The sequence below is a fragment of the Sinocyclocheilus grahami genome, unplaced genomic scaffold (assembly GCF_001515645.1).
Source record: "Sinocyclocheilus grahami isolate Dianchi unplaced genomic scaffold, SAMN03320097.WGS_v1.1 scaffold574.1, whole genome shotgun sequence".
Lineage (NCBI taxonomy): Eukaryota > Metazoa > Chordata > Actinopteri > Cypriniformes > Cyprinidae > Sinocyclocheilus > Sinocyclocheilus grahami.
This window is the reverse complement of record NW_015505753.1, coordinates 626,358-635,501: the sequence shown is the minus strand read 5'-3', so window position 1 is coordinate 635,501 and position 9,144 is coordinate 626,358. Positions and strand designations below refer to the sequence as shown.

At 36.9% G+C, this 9,144-nt stretch overlaps 1 protein-coding gene and 1 long non-coding RNA gene across 3 annotated transcripts in view; one reads left to right on the top strand and one right to left on the bottom strand.

The window, feature by feature from the left end:
• prkcab (protein kinase C, alpha, b) overlaps positions 1-9,144 on the bottom strand; it is a 205,940-nt gene that overhangs the window by 187,576 nt on the left and 9,220 nt on the right. The gene's annotated exons all lie outside the window — the stretch shown is intronic.
• LOC107556613 (uncharacterized) overlaps positions 1-9,144 on the top strand; it is a 16,660-nt gene that overhangs the window by 1,550 nt on the left and 5,966 nt on the right. The window contains exon 2 of the long non-coding RNA XR_001605305.1: positions 628-629. This is a non-coding gene — a long non-coding RNA (uncharacterized lncRNA). The remainder of the gene's footprint in view (positions 1-627; positions 630-9,144) is intronic.

The following is a 9,144-nucleotide window of genomic DNA, read 5'->3' as shown; positions in this document are numbered from 1 at the left end:
GAACAAAAAGACACATAAATGTAAGCATTTTTTGGCATTAATAAAGATTTTAACAAAAAGTAATCATTTGTTTTATGCTACATTCAATCGTGAGTTCATATTTACGGTCATGTTACTCAAAGAAATGTTTGCAAAAAATCGCTAATATTTGCAAACTAACATCATATCATTATAGACTGCACGATAGTGCCACAACATATTTTCATGTCTGATCAGGGCGATAACCACCGTAGGGGGGCTAGGGGGCTAGTCCCCCCAATAACTATAAATCGCTAAACCCTTTTCTCAAATATTGCCAATTCGAGAGAGAGAGAGAGAGAGAGAGAGAGAGATGAAAGTTACGTGTATTTGCGTCTGTGCGTTTCTCTTTTTAGAGTGAGTTTACTTAAAAAAACAGCGATTTTATCCTCTTGTTGCTGGAAAGTATAATGTATTATTAATAAAACTCGTGGGGCAGCGTTGACAAGTTTATTTTCTCCTGGATGTGTGAGCTGCGCGATATCTGATGTGTGTGTGTGTCAGTAAGCAGCGCATTAATAAAGAACGGTAATTAAAGACTAATGCACACCAGTATAGGTGTGTGTATTGTAGGAGCTAGACGACATATGATGACGTGTGACGGCATAGTAGTGGTGTCCCAATTCTTAGGGGAATATTTTCACCCCTACCCCTTGACACTCTGTTTCAAGGGACAAGGGGAAGGGGTAGGCGGAGGGGTAGGTGAAGGGGAAGGGGAAGGGGAAGGGATATACAATAGAATTGGGATTGGGCCTTACAGTACAATTCTCTGTAGAATTAGACTAACATCCAAATCCAAATTCTGTAGCTGTGAACAAAACCAAACCAGAGGATCTTGAGAACATCCAACTCAGAATAAGTTTTTTGGGGCCTATGATGGACAAGTTACTTTGAGGACTGGTTGAATCTCAAAGAGCATAAGAAGACAACAATCATGAGCTTTCAGACACAGAAAGTATCCAAAGAGTTTATGGTTGATATCTTTTTAGTCCGATAATGGAAGTCAACTTCAAATCACTGGAAAAAAGTTCAAATTAACATAATTGTGGCTATTTTAGGCACTGATCCACCTGACTGAAAATTATATTAATATTGGGGTGATTTTTCGCTAGTTCCCTACATTACAGGCATACTTTAGTTTTAGCATCTAAGAGAAACAGATGAAGAACAAACAGTTAAAACAGGTTAATCATTTTAAAACAGAAGAGCAGGAACACTATTTCCACAGTTGGAAATAAGTCACATGCTTATCATGTGCTGAACCTGACCATTCAATGTTTTTAACCTCTTAAATATGCAAATAAGAATATTAAACCAGTGTTTGCAAATGTAGGAGACCATGTAAAGGCTGTACGGGGTTCAGAATAATACAAAGTGTGAAAAAAGTTCAAAATATTATTACTAAATTCATGTTCCATGGAATTTACATGGCCCTCCAAGTAACAGTACACTCTTAAAAATAAAGGTGCTTCACACTGCCATAGAATAACCTTTTTGTCTAAATGGTTCTATAAAGAACCTTTAACATCTGAAGAACCTTTCTGTTTCACAAAAGGTTCTTTGGGGCGAAAGAAGGTTCTTCAGATTATAAAAAGCTAAGAAAGAGATGGTTCTTTAAAGAACCTTTGACTGAATGGTTCTTTGTGGAACCAAAAATGGTTCTTCTATGGCATCGCTTGAAGAACCTTTTGAAGCACCTTTATTTTTAAGAGTGTACTATGTATGGGGGGAAAAAAACATTAATGTATTATGCTCATGATCTGAATAAAATTTTTCATATACTATGACATTTATGTTTATGGTACACTTTCATAGTATATTATAGCACTACCATGAAAATGTGCATGTAAAAATCTGCCTAGAAAAACTTATGAAACAATATTATATAAAGCGCTAAAGAAAAAATACTGCTCTGTCAGCAAACCCATTCTGAATTGTCTAAACTGACATGTTAATTCCAGCCTCATTTCCACATCAACTTCTGCAGCAGCTGTGCAGTTTAACTTCTACAGCTTGTGTCATTTACAGTAAGCGATATGAAGCTTGTGTTCTCCCAGCAGGAAGCGCTGTGCCAAACTAACATTATTCAACATTGCAAGAGCACAGAAAACCCTACTATAAACTATAAGTAATAACATGGCAAACCATCTTAAGAGTTCCACTTCTGAGAAGGAGCGCAGGCCGTTGTGTAACGTGTTTATTGTTTCACGTTCTCCTCACTGCTCGTGTTCACCGCCCCCTCACTTCTGCTGGCTGATTGGTTAATGAGCTCAGCTGTACTCTGAGATGAGGTGAAGTGATCCCCTCCTACACTACAATTGAGAGTTCAACACGACAACAGCCAAACTCTGTCACCATTCATCAAGACGCCAATATAATGTATTAACATAACATTATATATTCATATAAAAGAAAACTCACAAGCGGCATCTTTTTAATTGCTGAACTTTTTTTTTTCTAAACAAGCCGTAAGACACTCATAGGGTTTTCATAAGATTCCACCAATATGGGATTTTTCAAACCGATATTAAGACAGCAGTTTGAATGATAGCTTATATAAACAACACACAATAGCAAATAACCCCAAGTGGTGTGGAAGGCAAAAAGTTATTAGTTGGTTAATGAGATACAGTGACTAGTATTACTCTGGTTAAGAGGTCGAAGCACGCCAGCTCCCATGTAGAATAAGAATATTATTAGGTTACCAATATAACCGGAGTCTTCATCTCACATTAAAAGTACTTTTCATTTCTTTAATAAACAGTGAGACTGAGGGGAAAAATACTGATTATAACCTTTAATTGGACTCTATTTAAACGCAAAATTAAATATAAATTCACAAAAACCAAATTGAATTTGAAACCAGAAAATGTGCATCTATTGACAAGGCTGTGTGTAGATTTTGTAAGTGGAACGACAAGAGTAATCGACCTATGGGTGACTGATGCTGGCCAAAGATATCTGATGCTGCTTTCAATTGCACTTGGGAAACGTGGACCGTTTGATGTTATCACATGTCACAGATTCAAGTTTGAAGCATTGTAAACCCCCCAAAAAATTACATTTGAATTTCAAACATGAAAATTATTCATTTATATCTATTTATTTGTATATGGTAAATGTATGTGTTACACAGTTAACAAACTGTAAAAGATAAATTAACTTCCTTGCTGTCTATCACCTGTTATTACACCTTCATATCATATAAAATGTAAATAACTTGTGAAATCATTCATTCAAATTCACATCAGACTTGCTTTCCACTCACTGGTCCACTTTTCCACGACATTCTAATTTATTGAGATGCACCTGTAGATAGGTTTTTGTTTTTTTTCTGAGAAAATATGACTTTGCTTGTTCATTCATGTCCTTGGAACTCAAATTTGCCAGTGTTGTGGTTACAAGTAATACACTGGCATGAGTTATGTACTCAAATGACCCTTTTCAGGTAACTAGCAAAGTAACACATTACTTTTGAATTGACAAGAAAATTAATGCAAGTTACTTTGTTTTCCCATTTATTAACTGATAGCTCTCTTGTCCACATGTCAAGAGAAATTGGGAGCGAGGTTCTTTCCATAAAAAAGTAACTAAGTAATGCAATTAGTTACTTTTTTTAATTAAGTAACACAATATTGTAATGCATTAACTTTCCCCAACACTGGTAATTACTACTGGTAATATTTTCCACTTGAAGTTCACACAAGTCTGCAATCAATGGTCTGTGTTCTCAATATGAACTAAAAACATTTATCATCAAATTCTCCTTTTTTGTGTCTACTTTTACTTCTCCTCAATAAGGGGAAGAAATATAGTATTTTAGACACCGTTGACACTTAATAGAGTTCTCAGTTATATTTTATTTACGTTTCTGAAGCAATGAAATAACAATTTTTGAGAAGTAACATTTTCATCTCAGTCACATCTTGGATCTTAAACACATTTGGAAATGAAGCTTCACTGTCACAACAAAGGCAACCTCTTGACAACTTTAAGTCATCATATGTGTTCATGAAACAACTGAACAAATTTAGGCCTGCTCTCGTAACGAGGCTAACATCACTGTAAGATGTCAGCCTTGTCTTCAAAATCCTTCCCACAAGCCTTGTCTTCTGTGGCACATAGCATTTGGGATATCTGACAGAGGGATGTGGTAATGGAGGGTACGGCTCTGAGAGACATCAAAGCAAACAGGAAGTGCAGCAGAGCGGTGCAAGGGCTCTTAATTTGGCAGAGGCCTCTGAAGATAGACGTTTAAATGAAACTCATTAGCATACTGCTGAGGAGAGACGGCTGGAACAAGCAGACACATAAACACTTCAGCTGCACTAAAACACATTTCTGTCACTTCAAATGAAACAAATAGCTCAGATGCAAGCGTTTTCCATATGCAGTATAGTTGCGTCGTTTAATGGAAAACAGGATTTTTCTTGCCTTTTTAAAATAAAAAAAGGTATGTGTACTACATAGAGACACTGCAGAAATGTTTTGGGGTCAGCAATTTTTATTTGTATTCTTTTTTTTGAAAGGAGTCTCTTATACTCTCCAAGGCTGCATTTATTTGACCAAAAATCACTCCAGTCTTCATTCTAATATGCTGATTTGCTGCTCAAGAAAGATTTATAATCAAAATTGAAAACAGTGATGCTTAATGTTTTACTGGAAACCATGACACTTTTTTTTCAAGAGACTTTGATGAACAGAAAGTTCAAAAGAACAGCATTTACTTGAATTAAGACTTGTAAGTCTGTTTAATTATTTTGCCCGTTTAAATGTCTGGCGTGTAAAAATAAAATTTTTTGGGGTGTGTGTGTTGCGGGTATTGCTAAGGGTTAGGGATTTTCACTAACCATAACTGGGAACAACAGAGAGATACCAAAACAGAGATGCCAATGGTGAACAACTCAAATAACAAGAGGTAAAAGTGTTGAACAGTTAGTGTGAGTCACTCTCAGGTACATAAACGAGAGCATGAACTGTTTCATGAGTCTGACATTTGGGCACATGTGCTCTTATCTGAGGTCTAATCTTTTTTTCAACAGTTCTTCGAAAGGCCAACTAAAACAGAGATAGCGAGGGAAATCTTCCAGACCCTCAGAAACAGCAACCGTTACCGTGTCAGCCTGCGTTCTGCTACTGCTCACTCTGTGACGAAAACATCCACTTCTGTTTTCCACCGCTCTCGCCCGTCAACTCAAACTGCAGCTGTCAGACTGTTTACGTTCTCCTTGCCAGCGGCTCACTAACTCCACCGGCTCGCTCAAGCTCACCCTTCAGTCACAGCGTCGCTCTCTTCATTTCTGGACATGGCAAGACTCTCCAGTTAAAGTGGCACCTGACTTCAAAGGCCCGAAGGAGACGATGAAGAGATGGGCAGAACATCTGCATTAGACAGCTGATTTATTCTGTGCCAGTGCTGAAGAGGGCAGACACAAAGCTATGCTGTTAACAGAGAGCGGTTAGAGCGCAGTGGTGATGTCAGAACTGTTAGCACTGACCCTTGAAGAAGAGAAACCCAGACAAAACAGAACCAAATTTGGACAGAGAACGACAAGAAGGTTGTGTGCTCCCAAAAGCTCTTCGCAACTTATTTTATTTCTGTGATTTGATGTATTCAGTGAGAAAATTGTACTTAATTGTATCCATATGGAATTGATTAGATGGTGAAAAGTCTTTTAATATAACAGGTGATTGGAGGGGAGGGCTTGAAAAATAAGAATATTGCTTGAGGTGAAGAAAATTATTGTATTTTTTATTAAAGATTACATTTATTTTTGCTTTAGCATAACATGCGCTGAATCTTTTGCTGTAATGTTTTTGGTTGTTGATCTAACCCGGATTGCATCGGATAAGAAATGATTCAGACTTCCATTTAATTTAAAGGTAATTACACTAGCTTGCTAATATTTATGTCTTGCTTGCTTATTAGGAGAATGAATTCAAGTAAATGCAGTCTGTTCTTATTTATATTTAATTGGTTCATGTGTCACAACAGGATTTACATGTTATACATAATGACAAAAACCTTTTTTGGCTCTTGTGTGGTATGAATGGCAATTCAAATTGTGCAGCTTGTTGTGGAGAGGGGTCAGGCCATTATTTTCCTTTGGTGGACGTTAAAAAACGTCTCGCAAACTTATTTAGAGCCTAGATTTAGAAACCAGACTTTTAAAGACCTAAGTTCGGCTCTTTTTGAAATCAAATTAGTTGCTTGCAATATTCAAATTTTCAGTTCATGTGTATGTTTGTGTGCTTACTGCTAATTTTAGAGGATGTCTCTTCGATTTGGTAATGTGCCAATTCAAAAAGGTGTTTAAGGTTGCACATGGAGACTATGTCATGGAGATGTGCCCCAGAGACAGAAAAACAGAACCAAATTTGGACAGAGAACGACAAGAAGGTTGTGTGCTCCCAAAAGCTCTTCGCAACTTATTTTATTTCTGTGATTTGATGTATTCAGTGAGAAAATTGTACTTAATTGTATCCATATGGAATTGATTAGATGGTGAAAAGTCTTTTAATATAACAGGTGATTGGAGGGGAGGGCTTGAAAAATAAGAATATTGCTTGAGGTGAAGAAAATTATTGTATTTTTTATTAAAGATTACATTTATTTTTGCTTTAGCATAACATGCGCTGAATCTTTTGCTGTAATGTTTTTGGTTGTTGATCTAACCCGGATTGCATCGGATAAGAAATGATTCAGACTTCCATTTAATTTAAAGGTAATTACACTAGCTTGCTAATATTTATGTCTTGCTTGCTTATTAGGAGAATGAATTCAAGTAAATGCAGTCTGTTCTTATTTATATTTAATTGGTTCATGTGTCACAACAGGATTTACATGTTATACATAATGAAAAAAAACTTTTTTGGCTCTTGTGTGGTATGAATGGCAATTCAAATTGTGCAACTTGTTGAGGAGAGGGGTCAGGCCATTATTTTCCTTTGGTGGATGTTAAAAAACATCTCGCAAACTTATTTAGAGCCTAGATCTAGAAACCAGACTTTTAAAGACCTAAGTTCGGCTCTTTTTGAAATCAAATTAGTTGCTTGCAATATTCAAATTTTCAGTTCATGTGTATGTTTGTGTGCTTACTGCTAATTTTAGAGGATGTCTCTTCGATTTGGTAATGTACCAATTCAAAAAGGTGTTTAAGGTTGCACATGGAGACTATGTCGTGGAGATGTGCCCCAGAGACAGATCCCCTCCGTAGACCTCGTCACCTAGACGGCCATTGGGACAAGACCACGGGAACCAGATGAGTCCTCTGCACAATCTGACTTTGCTGTAGCCTAGAATTAAACTGCTGGTTTTGTCTGGCCAGAGGAGAACGGCACACTATTTCGACAGACTATTTCCGTTTAATACTGTAATACTGTAAAGCTGCTTTGATACAATCATTGCATTGTAAAAAGCGCTATATAAATAACAGTGACTTGACTTGACATGGGTAAATTGTTGCATTTATAGCCACAATTTAACTCTTTACCCGCCAAACACTGAATTTTCCGGGCTTCTGCATTTTCACTGTTATACGCTAGCTATAACATCTCCTAGCACACAGGCGAGGAAGACGCAGAAACTAGCGATCACATATGTAAGCAGACGCATATGAAAGGACGAGGTCATTTGAAGATGTTGGTTAGCACTTTGAAGGGGGGGTAATGTTACGTTATTGCTACAATTATACATTTGATGTGTTACCTTATAATGTTTTGTCAACAATAAAATACACTGGAACATTTAAATTTATTGTTGATTTTTTTTCTTTTCCAGTTTTATCTAAACAATGTATTTAATATCAAAATCAAAACAGTATAATTAATTAAATTACAAGAAACGTCTTTACGCAAGTTAATAAATTATTTAAAGTAGCAGTAATATTATATTCATTATTTACAATATACTTAACTTAGTTATTTTATACAAATTAGACTAGAAAAGGAATAGTTGACTTTATATTTAATGAACTAATGATTTTGATTACAGACTAATGTCCATCCGTTCAGGGTGTTTTCTGCCTGTGTCCCGATATGCTGGGATAGGCTTTGAGACCCTAATGAGCAGGGATCCTCAAATCTGGCCAGCGAGATCCACTTTCCTGCAGAGTTTAGCTCTAACCCTAATCAAACACACCTGAGCATGCTAATCACTGTCTTCAGGATCATTATAAAGGTGAGTTTGATTTGGTTGGAGCCAAACTGCAGGAAAGTGGATCTCACGAGCCAGATTTGAGGATCCCTGCTAATGAGAATGGATGGATGGATGTACTACTAATGTAAACTTGATTTGTCCACCACATCCAATTATGGTTCTATGTTAATACAACTTCATCTGTTTAGTTTTACCTTGTGTCAAAACTTGAATGATTTAGGGTAACTGGTTCCAGCACAATTTTCTAGTAAAGTCAACTACTTCGGGTAACGAGGGGCACTTGCATTTCTTCAGACAGACATATTACCGTTAAAATTATGATACTGTAATGATAGCTAAACCTCAGAGGCTCGTAAAGAAGGTTTCAAAGGAAAGAGGAAGAGCGTGAAAGAGAGAATTGGGCAAAATCAAATATTCTCTCCACAGAAGAGGCCATAGAAAATTGCCACAGAAAATTACCATTGACATTTTTATTTTCAGCGAATACTGAGGCTAAACGGTGATTCTCATCATATTCAATCTGTAACAGAATACAGCACAGTACCCATGAGCCCCGCACACTACTTAGAGCTCTCTCTCAAGAGGTCACTGTAGGTAGAGTGAGGGTGGAGAGCAGCTGGTGTCTGTCTGATGTCTGTCTGTCATCCCTGCTGAAACAAGCAGCTTAATTAAATTTCAGACTAAACCATTTTGGTGGTCTAAGCTTGTCAGGCTGGGTTTTGGGCACTTTTTAACAGGTCGGGCTGGGAGACCACCTAAAGTCAATTAAACACCAGCTAGACCAGCTGAAACCAGAGAAAAGTTAGCAGTGAGGACATCATTCTGTGTGTTCAGTCGTGAGTCGGATGTATTTCTCTGACTATACTACAGTAATTCATTCTTTATTCTAGAAAGCATTTTAGCAGTTTTGCATGCCCCTAAAAGCAAATATAAATGGAATGACGCACAACATTACCGATTTTACATTA